This window comes from Meriones unguiculatus, chromosome 6, assembly GCF_030254825.1.
Source record: "Meriones unguiculatus strain TT.TT164.6M chromosome 6, Bangor_MerUng_6.1, whole genome shotgun sequence".
Taxonomy (NCBI): Eukaryota; Metazoa; Chordata; class Mammalia; order Rodentia; family Muridae; genus Meriones; species Meriones unguiculatus.
In genome coordinates this window covers 94,054,863-94,067,324 of record NC_083354.1, presented here as the reverse complement: position 1 = coordinate 94,067,324, position 12,462 = coordinate 94,054,863, and positions in this window count along the sequence as shown.

The following is a 12,462-nucleotide window of genomic DNA, read 5'->3' as shown; positions in this document are numbered from 1 at the left end:
AGACTTCAGACTAGGAAAATATCTTCGTTAACCCTATATCTGAGAGAGGGTAATATCCAGAATACATAAAGAACTCAAGAAATAAAAGAGCAAAAAATCAAGTAACCCAATTTAAAATTGAGTTACAGACCTAAACAGAGAATTCTCAGTAAGGAATTTTGAATGACAGAGAAACAGTTAAAGAAATGTTCAACATCATTAGTCATCAGGGAAATTCAAATCAAAATGACCCTAAGATTTCACCTTACACCTATCAGAATGACTAAGATAAAAAACTCAAGTGAGAATACATGTTGGAGAGGATGTGGAGAAAGGGGAACTCTCCTCCATTGCTTTGGGAATGTAAACTTGTACGACCACTTTTGAAATTAATCTGGCACTTTCTCAGACAATTAGATATATTGCTTCCTCAAGGTCTAACTATAGCACTCCTAGGCATATACCCAAAACATGGTACAGTATGCAATGACATTTGCTCAACCCTTATCTTAGCATATTTATTTGCTATAGCCAGAATCTGGAAACAACCCAGATGTCCCTCGACTGAGGAATGTATACAGAAATTGTGGTATATTTATAGGATGTAATACTACTAAACAATTAAAAACAAGGAAATCATAAAATTTGCAAGCAAATGGTGGGAAGTAGGTAAGATCATCCTGAGTTATCCCAGAAGTAGAAAGACACACATGACATATACTCACGTATAAGTGGATATTAGACATTTAATGTAGGATAAACAATCTAAAATCTGCACACCTAAAGAAGCTAAGCAAGGACAAGGACTCTGGGTAAGATGATCAATCCTCATGCAGAGAGGCAAATTTGATGGACATTGGAAGCTTGAGAAAACGGTAAACAGGACAGGAGCCTACTACAGAGGGCCTTTGAAATCCTTTACCCAACACAATAGTGAAAGAGATGCTGAGACTCAAAGCCAAACTTTGAGCAGAGTGCAAATAATCTTCTTTTATTTAATTTTTATTAATTACAATTTATTTACTTTGCATCCAAGCTGCAGTCCCCTCCCCTATCCTCTCCCAATTCTTCCCTCCATCCTCCTCTCCCATGCCCCTCCCAGTCCAATGGTAGGGTAGGTCCTTCCCCATTCCATTGGACCCCACTCCATCAGGTCTCATCAGGACTGGCTTCTCTGTCTTCCTCTGTGCACTGGCAATGCTGCTCCCCTCTCAGGTGGAGGTTATCAAAGAGCCAGTCCATGAATTCATGTCACAAACAGTCCCTGTTCCCACTACCTTGTAACCCCTTTGTACACTGAGCTGCTATGGGCCACTTCTATGCAGTGGTTTAAGTTATCTCCAAGCATAGTCCTTGTTTAGAGTATCAGTCTCAGAAAAGACCCCTGTGCCCAGATACTTTGGTTCTGTTGCTCTCCTTGTTTAGCTTCTTTTCCCTCCACAAGACTCCCTGCACTCTGCAAAAGTTTGGCTATGAATCTCAGCATGTTTTGATATCCTGCTAGGTAGAGTCTTTCAGAGGCCTTCTGTGATAAGCTCCTGTCCTGTTCCCTTTCTCCCTCTTCTGATGTCCATCTTGTTTGCCTTTCTGAGTAGTGATTGAGCATCATACCAGGATCCTCCCTCTTGTTCAGCTTCCTTAGGTATACACATTTTAGAATGATTATCCTACATTATATGTCTAATATCCACTTATAAGTGATTATATTCCGTGTATGTCTTTCTGTTTCTGAGATACCTTACTCAGGATGATCATTTCTAGATCCCACCATTTGCTTGCAAATTTCATGATTTCTTTGTTTTTAATTCTGAGTAGTATTTCATTGTGTAAATATACACAATTTCTGTATCCATTCCTCAACTGGGGGACATCTGGGTTGTTTCTAGCATATGAAAGAAAGGGGACATAGGAAGACCTGGAGGGGATAAGATTTCACAAGGAGAGCAACAGAACTAAGAAATCTGTGCCCAGGAGTATTTTCTGAGATTGATACTCCAACCAAGTACCATGCATGGAGATAACCTAGAGCTCTAGAACCCCTGCACAGATGTAGCCCATGGCAGCTTAGTCTCCATGTGGTTCCCTAGTAATGGGAAAAGGAACTATCTCTGACATGAACTCAGGTCATCTTTGATGACCTCCCACTGAGGGGTGCTGCCTTACCAGCCACAGAGGAAAACAATGCAGCTAGTCCTGGTGAGATCTGATAAGCTAGGGTCACATGGAAGGGGAGGAGGATCTTCTCTATCAGTGGACTTGAGAAGAAACATGGGATGAGATGAGCTAGGGAGTGGGATGAGATGAGGGAGGGGGCTACAGTGGGGATACAAAGTAAATAAATAGTAATTTATAAAAATATAAATATTTTTTTCTTTTTTTTGACAACCAGCTGTTTTAATTTAGAAAATAGTAAAATATTTTTAGATTTGTGAAAATGTTAACCAGAGTTTCTCAGTGTCACATGAGGTAAATGTTAGTTTCAGAAATGATTACATTGCCACCAAGAGAATTTCTGAAAAATCGATGTTCTATGCAGATAGAAAACCACTTCTTTTTCATTTATGTGACATGGCATTCTATTACGAATAGGTGATGCAAAGTTACTCATATTTTAGACATTTATAAATTTGCTTTTAAGAGCAGGTTACATCAGACACTGACTGAATATTTTATAAATTAAACACCAAATTAACAGCAGAACACATGTTTTTAAAGCAACACATGCAGCTGTCTTAGGTACTTCTACAAATCACATTGCCTTTTCCCCACGTTGAAAACTATTTTTTCTCAATATTCTCCAGAAGAATTTATTTTCTTTTTGTTGCATATTTATTTTTTAAAATCATTATATGAAGTTTATTTATAGGTTCTTTTTTATTAATATTATTATTAGTTACATTTTATTAATTCTGTATCCCAGCTGTATCCTACTCACTTATTCCCTCCCAACCCCACCCTCCCTCCCTAATCTCCTCCCTGCCCCTTTCCAAGTCCATGGATTGGAGAGGACCTCCTCTGCTTCTATCTGACCCTATTTTATCAGGTATCTTCAGGACTGACTGCAAAGTCCTTATCTGTGGTCTAGCAGGACTGCTCCTCCCTTAGGGGGTGGGGAGGTCAAAGAGTCTGCCATTGAGTTCCTGTCAAAGATAGTCCTTGTTCCCCTTACTATGGGAAACCCATTGGTTACTGAACTACCACGAGCTTCATCTGAGCAAAGGTTCTAGGTTATATCCATACATGGTCCTTGGTTGGAGAAACAGTTTCAGAAAAGACCCCTGTGCCCAGATATATTTGGTCCTTGTGGAGCTCCTATCTTTTCCATGTCATACTAACTTTCCTTCTGCCAAAGGTTTGGTTATGGGTCTTAGTATCTGCTTTGAAATGCTGGTAGGTAACCAAGAGTCAAATAAATTTAAAAAATTTCAAAAATATAAAAAAGAAAAGCACATGAAAATAATATCAAAAATAAAATGAAATCCACATTTTCAAAACCAAAACTTCTGGAGTAAAACTAACCTTAGAGGCTTCAGAAACACAAAAGACAATGAAACAATGTAACAGACTGCCTCTAAAATGTCTAAATACCTTATTTCCCACCTATGCTTTTCTCCAGACTGATACAATCAGCATAAAATGAGACACCTAGCATTTTTAAACACAAAACTGCTTTTGATCTAATTTAAAGCCCTAGTCAACAATTTCTCAACTGTTAGAGAATAACTGTTTCTAAATAAGTACAAGAGCAAACAATGGGAATACAAAGCAAATATGGTATTTAATATAGGAACTAATGGAAAAACAATTTCCAGGAGAAGGCGTTAATGAAGTCCCAGAACTCTGTGGATTATATAAACACCCAGAAAGGTCTGCACAAGATCCTTGTGCATAGCCACTGTTTCTTAGCCAAAGGACCGAATGCCAGGTAAACCTGGCCATGGATTCTATTATAGCTGCCTTTATTTCAACTTTTACTCTTCCCCGGTTACATTCCTGTCATATGAACTGGACTTCTTCATCATGTCAAAGAACTTGGGTTTGAAATTTCCCAGAAAGGCACTAGTGTTCTCAGAAGTAGAAAACACAGAGTGACCTGTTCTCTTTGATATGGCTTTGCTCTGTACTAAAGCCTGGATCACACCTCAGCCCTATAAGATACCTACAGCAAGGCCTCTGTGTTACAGACCGTTCAGCCTAGACTCTCTCACGGGCTTCCTCAGAAAAGCATTATGTAAACTGTGTGATAAATTGAAACCAGACTCCAACAACTTCTGTTTTTCTGGAAGCTTTCTTCTGATTGAGTAATATTTTGATATTACATATCAAAAACCAAAATTAAACTGAACTAAATTCAAAATTTCTACTCAGTTTCTCAAGTATAAACAGTTCAGTGTTTCAGGATCATGTAAGTGATTGAATTATAGGAGATAAAATAGACATCTGACACCTTCTATGTGTCCAATATTTGGCTTTGAGTCTCCACATCTGTTTCTATCTGCTGCTGAGTGGAGCTTCTAAAAGGACAGCTATGCTAGGTTTTTATCTGTGAGTATAGCAGAATACCTTTAATTGTGTCTCTCCTGTGCAGTGTGTCTCAGGTTGGACCAGGCATTGGCTAGAAATTTTCTCAATCTCTGCTATCTTTATCCCTGCATATCTTATAGGCAGAGTAAATTTTCGGTCAAACATTTTTTGTGGGTTGGTTTTCTAAACCTCCACTAGGAGTCCTGTCTAATTTGAAGGTGTCTTCTACAGTCTCCATATCCCCTGCTACTAGGAGTCTCAGCTAATGTCACTGCTATATTCTCCCAAAAGCCTACGCCTGTCTTATGTCTGCAGCTTTTCATAGAGATGCTCCTGCCCACAGTTTGTCTTCTCTCTGTAACTTCTCTGTCCTCTCACCCCTGATCAACCCAGGTCTGGTCTCCACCCTCATTTCTCTCTGTGTTCTCTTTCCTGCCTGGTTCCCTCTCTTCAATTAATTCCATTTTCTATCCTATTTCCCCTTCTGTGTGAGATTTAAGCATCCTTTGCATCCTCCATGTTACTTATCTTCTTTAGGTATATGAATTGCAGTATGTCTATCCTGTACTTTATGGCTGAGATCCACTTTAAGTGAGTACATACCATGTGTGTCTTTCTGGGTCTGGGTTACTTTACTCAAGATGACCTTTTTTAGGTCCATCAATTTGGTACAAATTTCATGATTTCCTTGGAAAACCAACATAGGCAACTAACCAGAGCCCAGAGAGCCTTGTAGACAATGAACCATGGAACATGTATAGACTGAACCTCTGCCCCTTACACATATGTAGCAGATGGTCAGCTCAGAGTTCATGTGGGTGGCCTAGTAAGGGGAGCCAGGGCTGACTCTGGCATGGACTCTGTTGCCTACTTTTTGATCATTTCTTCCTGACTGGGATTCTTCACCTGGTTCAGGGGAAGAGGATGATCTCAGTATTGACCTGGTGTTATATGATGAACTGGGGTGGGTGGGTAGGAAGAGGGACCCTTATTTTAAAGAATAAGGAAGGAGCAATGGGAGAAAGAGGGTAGTACCATGAGGAGATGAGAGATGGGGATTAAAGTAAATAAATAAAGCAGTTAATTAAAAAAACAGTCATCTGAAGTAGATGGAAGGAGCTAGATGGAGGAGGGATGGGGAGGGTAACAGGGGTGGAAAACAGAGGTGGGGGATGGGAGGAGGATGGTACAGAAAATGGAAATCAGTGGGTGCCATCTCTGAGACAGGGGAGGCTCCTGGGAGAGTCAATACCAGTGACCCTAGCTGAGACTTCTAGATCATCTCTTGTAGCCAGATTGGACTTCCAGGGGGACACCACCCATAAGACTCAAATTTTCTCTTGCCTACTGGAAGTATAGGGGTAAAGATGGAGCAGAGATTGAGAGAATGGTAAGTCAATAACTGGACCAACTTGAGAACCACCCGATGGTAGAGAACCAATCCCAGTCACTATTAATGATACTATGTTACGCTTGCAGACAGTAGCCTAACATAACTGTCTTCTGAGAGGCTTCACCCAGTGGATGAAAATAGATGCAGAGACCCATGGCCAAACAATAAGCAGAGCTTCTGGAATTCTGAAGAAGAGTGGGAGGAAGGATAGAGGGAGCCAGAGGGGTCAGAGACTACATAAGAAGACCTACAGAGTCAAACATGGTTGTATGGGGCTTCACAGAAACTGAACTACTAAACAAAGAGTGTGCATAAGCTGGCCCTGGACCCCCTACACATATGTCACAGATGTGCAGCTTGTTCTTCATGTGGGTCTCCTAACAATTGGAATAAGGGCTGTCTCTGACTCTGTGGTCTGCCACTGCATCCCTTCCCCCAAGCTCAGCTGCCTTGTTGGATGCCAGTGGGAGAGGATGCACTTAGTCGTGCTGTTATTTGAGGTGTCTGGGTGAGTTGATACCCTTTGGGGGCCCCCCCTTCTCTAAGAAAAGGGAGATGGAGGAAGGGAGTAGAGAGGAGGGCCTGAGGATGGGGTAGGGAAGAGCAGAGGGAGCTGGAATATGACCGTAAAGAGATTAAATTATTAAATAAGTAAAAAATAGTGGAGAGTAGTGAAAAACACAAAAGTTAGGATGGTGGTAATCCGTGATAGGACAGGAAGAACACCAAGGTAAGAGGTTACTCAGAAAGCTTTTAGATTGAAAACATTGTTACTTAACTTGTATACAACATACATAATAATTTATAATATGTATTATTTAAATGATCATACACATTTTATGCATATTATAACATCTTCAGTTAAGCTCACAGCCTATGACAAGTATCTTATGTTTTGAGAACAGAGATAGTGTTCAACCTTTCTCATATTTTAAGTGCACTGCAATTTTCTATAGAACTAAAATACTAAATGGGGTCTTTACTAACCATTTTCAGACAAATATATTGAATTGCAACATTTCAGGCTATGGATAATTTAAATATATCCAGTAAAACTTTGACTTCTTTTTCAAATGTTGTGAGACTTTTGGTACCCATCAACAATGATGTAATTTTATTTTAATTGATCATGCTACTTTATGTTTCAGAAGACAAAGCCTCCACTGGTAGCTCTCAAGTACCAACTCTTTGCAAAACATTAATTGCTCCTGTAGACCCAGATATATATCAAATATGTAAATATTTCCACCTTCCAAATCTAGGTGTCTAAAAGAAAAGGACCAAGATACTGATAAAGAACTTGGATGAAATTGGCAGCTGATGAAATTAGAGGGACACATGAGAGATTAGTAAATGGTTAAGTCAAATATCAAAGTGCTAATGCAGCCAGGGAAACAGTGAGAAAATGGAGTTCCACATCTGATGAGAAAATCAGGACTTATTGGTCTGTTATTGAACTTATTGTAGTTGTATAGTTGTTTAATTTAGATAAAAATTGTTATAAGATATTAAAAGTACTCTGAGATTAGCCAATATAAATACTATGCAAGTTTCTTTGTTTTTTAAATTGTCATCTTGTATTATACAGAGATGTACTCCCTTTGTAGAGCAAATGCCTAAAAATTGGCTTTTTTCCTATTTCCCCATAAAGTGTAACTTAAGCAAAGTATTCTGTGGCAACAATTTATTCCAATACAGATGTTCATTGTGGACTTCTTGCTTCAGAAGATACTGTTTTAAAATATTAATAACAAAGTTATTTGAAATCATATCTTGGTTTCTGCATGGAAATTCTATAATTAAAGCTCACCAGGAAGGCAGCAGTGTTTCATCGAAATGAAGGCAATACATAAGATGCCCTAGCTTTCTAGTAGAGTGTAAACCCTTACTCCAAGCTGACTTGTACCAAAGAGGACCAAGAGCCTTAACAGCCTCCTCCCTACCTACATTTGAAAATATTTTTGCATTTATTTTGAAAAGAAAAGAAAAAGAAATAAAAACAAAACAAAAATCAAAACTATAATTTTCTTACCACATTGCCCACTCTTATTGAATAGAAAAAAATGAGATCTAGTTAATATTCAAGTCAAAAGAATTTGGGGGGGGGTTCTTATTTATTACTTCTCCAGATAATTAGACTTTACACATTTATCTGTTTGTTAGATTATTTTTCATGAGCCCTTTCCAAATTCTAAGTTACCATCATATCAAAAAATTGTAGAGACAAAGAAATGCTTTCTCAACATTTGCATGCACGTGGCCTTTAGTTTTCTTATAATGTGAAGAGCACTTTCAGGATGGATTTAAGTTCAGCTTTTGGTTGACTACATTTGTATGTGAAGGGAAATGTGACACTCATATTCCATTATAAATGGTACAATGAGCATCACACAGGCAAAAACATCTTTTGCCTCTCATGGTGTTCATTTAAGCTGCCCAAAGGATAAAATAAAATGGTAACTGCTCTAACTTATTCCTGGTTTAAGTAAAGATCTCAGTAATTAGAATGTCTTTACTCTTCCTGTATTACCTCCCCCATTCTCTCAAGTAAAACCGCTCTTTATTATTTATTTATACTCTTCTTATTTACTTATACTCTTCTCATCCATGACACAATCATTTGAATGATAAGTGTTATCATTCATATTAATGCTCTACATACTATTGAGAAGTTTGCCTTTCATAAGACATGATTTTGATGTTCATGTGTGATTATGTTTTGTATATTTGCAGTGTATAAATATTGCGCACTTGCATTTTTGCTCTCTTGTCCAGCAAAAAACTATGAGATAAGCATTTTTGTACATGTTTCCTTATTCACCCATAAGACATTAGGGCAGATACCTAACACAGGCCATTGGTATGAGCATTGTCTTCACTATTAGAAAATTACATTTTTTTTACAACATTTATGGTAACATGTACTTTTAAGTCCCATGTATTAAACCTTCAACCATGACATGTTTACCTCCCCATTCTTTTTTTTTTTGGGGGGGGGTGCTTATTTTATTTATTTTTATTCACTTTACATCTTTGTTGTAGTTCCATTCCTCTTCCTCTCTCAGTCCTACCATCACTCACTAGTCCTCCCCTTTTTCTCAGAAAAGGGGACCTCCCTTTCCCATCTAGCCCAGCGCATTGGGTTGCTTTAGTACTGAGCTTGTTCTCTTCTCCTGTGCTATGACTAGGCAGTGCCGCCAGAGGGAAGTGACAAAAAATCTGGCAAGTAAGCCCTTGTCTAAGGCAGCCCTCACTTCCCTTACTAGAGGACCTACATAAGACCTAAGCTGCCCATTTCCTAAATCTTTGTAGAGGGCCGAAGTCTAATTCATGCATGGTCTTTGGTTGATGCTCAGCAAGCCCATGGTTAGTTGGCTCTGTTAGTTGGCTCTGTTGGGACTTCTTCTGGAGCTCCTGTCACCTCCAGGACCTTTCCTCTATTCTGTCACCTTACCACAAGACTTCCTACACATTGCCCAGTGTTTGGCTGTGAGTCCCAGCATCAGTTTTGAAGCACTGCTGGGTCTGACAGGCTCCTGTCTGTAAGCTTATCAGAGGACCGTTCACAATGTCAGGGGTAGACATTCTAGCATATTGTGGGTCTTGTTTGAGCCAGGAACTGAGCATTCCCTCAATCTCTGCTCTATCTGCTGTCTTTACACCTGCACATTTTGTGGGCAGTGTATATTTTGGGTTGAAGATTTTGTGGTTGGGTTGGTGTTCCTCTCTCTCTACTAGGAGACTAGTCTAGAGAGTGTCCTCTTTTGTCTCTATGTTCTCTGGTACTAGAGGTCTCTGCTTGAGTTCCCCTCATTTTCTCCTGAAATCCTACCTTGGCTTAGATCTCCAGCTTGTTAAGGGATACCCCCGCCCTCAGTTTCTCTTTTCTCTACAGGCCTTCTTAGCGTGAGAAAACAGAAGGCCTGTAAAGAAACCTCTCCAATCTTATAGTTAATCAATAATATATTTTAGAGCATGTGTTTTTTGAATAATGGTCTCTTTAGTGGTTTTCATTTGGTCATAATTTTAAGGTATTGATAATCTACCATACATTTCCTCCTATAAGTAAATGACATCTTTGCTACTGTTTACATCCTTATATTCTTAGTCTCAACCTTGGGAACAGTGGTAGGAGGTTGGTGGTACATAGATGGAACTAATTTTCCGCCCATTCCTATTTTTTGTAGAAAGATTCCAGCATATGCTGGAGAATTAAATCAGATATTTTCTTTGAAAGACTGAGAGATTTCAGAAATAGGATTTCTGCAAATTGTAACCATGGCACCCATATGTGTGTGTGTGCATACGTGTTTGCATAGTATTTTTTTAAGTGGAACTTGATATGTTGAAATACTATAACTTGACCATTCATTCATTCATTCATTCATTATTTTCTAAAAATATATACAAGCTACTGATGATGTCCCAACTGAATGATAGAAATAAACATATGAAAATTACATCAAACTTTTATAAAGAAGACAAATAATGTGATGAGTTGTTTTTTGTTTTTAATACAAGAGTGATAAGGAAACCAAAATATGACTGGTTTATAAAACACTTTCTTACTCAAATAAAAGATGAAGAAAATAAAGGTTAAATTTGATCAGCAGCTATATATTTTTGTTTTGGAGATTGGATCTCACTGAATATGTTTGGCTGTTCTTGAACTCAATATATAGACTAGACCTGCTTTGAACTCACAGAGACTCATCTGCCTTGGCCTCTTAATGCTGGGCTTATAGGTGCTTGCCACTAAACCCAGCCTCAGCAGATAGAGTTGATATGTAACTAGATATCTGATTTTCTCAGTACCGCTAGTCACTAATTATATAACCTTTACTATGATAAGTATCTTATTAAATACAAAATTTACTTGGTTTCCTAGCCAACAAAATTGGAAAACATTTTAAAGCAAGTATACATCTTTTAGGGTTGTTGCCATAAGTAGTGAAATTAGTATGCACAAAATATTTAGAAATTTTACTGGTACTTAGGATTTGATACATATTAGTCATGCAGAGGTCACTTGGAAACATGATGTGGGGTACAGTGAAGTTTCATATATCCTCAGTGTGATGACTTAGCTCTGGGTTTCTTAATGTCATCCGAATAACAGAAATTAGCACATACAAAATCATAGATTTTAGTAACTTTTAGACACCTTTTCTGTATCTAAGATTTCAATTTCAGCTGCATGTTTGAATTGGATCTCAAGTCACATTACACTTCTAATTTTATTCCTTTCATATAGGATGTCAGAGCATTTGTTCACTGTACAGCACCAATCCTTTAATCTCTGCTCCACTTTCTCAGTCCTTTATATCTTGTTCGGCCTCTGGGAATGGCATTATCTCTCTTTGCCTTTAGATATCAGCGTAGAAGCTTTGTGTCTAACTGTTCTAAAAACTTGATATGCTCACATGGGCTTCTTTGATTTTGAATGCTATTATTGGGGATGGAGGCAATAAATATAAAATCCCTATTTATTTTTCATGTGGAAGTCTTGAGTGCCTCAACCTTGTCACACTTGCCAGCAGTAGGCTTTTTGCAAAGCTCACTTTCTGCTTTTATCAAACTCAGCCCTGGCTGACATGGGAGCCTAATAGCCACTGGCTGAGCTCCTAGGAAAGCTTTCTATAATCCTGTCAGCTCTGCTCTTCCTCAGTATACACATAATCATCCAATCTCAGTGGGGTACTAGGAGAGATAAAAGAAAGAAGGAATAATCAGAACTGTGAAATTGGAAGAAGGCTACAAAGAAAGGTGTGAGGGAAAAATGAGAACAATGAGAATGAATGGAGAAATCAGCATTTTATCTAAGATTCACTATGTTCCTGACACAGAGCTAGCTCCTTTCTATGATTCTATTGAATCCTTATAGAATAAATAAGAGAATCATTATCCCTATTTAGCAAATGATGAAAACAAGTACTACAGGTATACCAACAAACAACTTCAGATCATGCAGTTACCAACTGATAGAACCTAAATTATCCAATTTACATGCTCCTTGTTCTATTTATATTATACCCAGGGTGTGTTTGAATGTTGGGAGGATATGAGATGGGGACAAGTCTTATTTAGTTTTTTCTTCCTTAATTTCCTTCCAATATGCTCTAATAATTATATTTATAATTGTTACTTCTAAACAATAACACAAATGTCTTTACATTAATATTAGGGACACAAAGTCCTCAGGTTAAGATGAGCAAAAATATGAGTCTTCAGGACAGTTCAAATTGGTATCAAGGTAATAGGAAATGTAATATAACAGGGGGAAATTATATAAAATATTGTTGAGTTTTAATGTGAGAACTACATTATCATGATTTTAATAAACTTATTCTGGAAAGGAAATGAACATTTTGATAGTACAGAAAGTCACTCACATTCACAAATATTTTATAATATTGTTTTTCATTTGTTGATAGGGAACGTTTAATAAAATCTTTGAAACTTAAAGTACTTATTTTCACATAATAAATTGGTAATATCAAATATGCCTATTTCTCTTCTACCCACAATAAAGGAGAGGTTGAGAATGATCTTTACCCATTAATTCT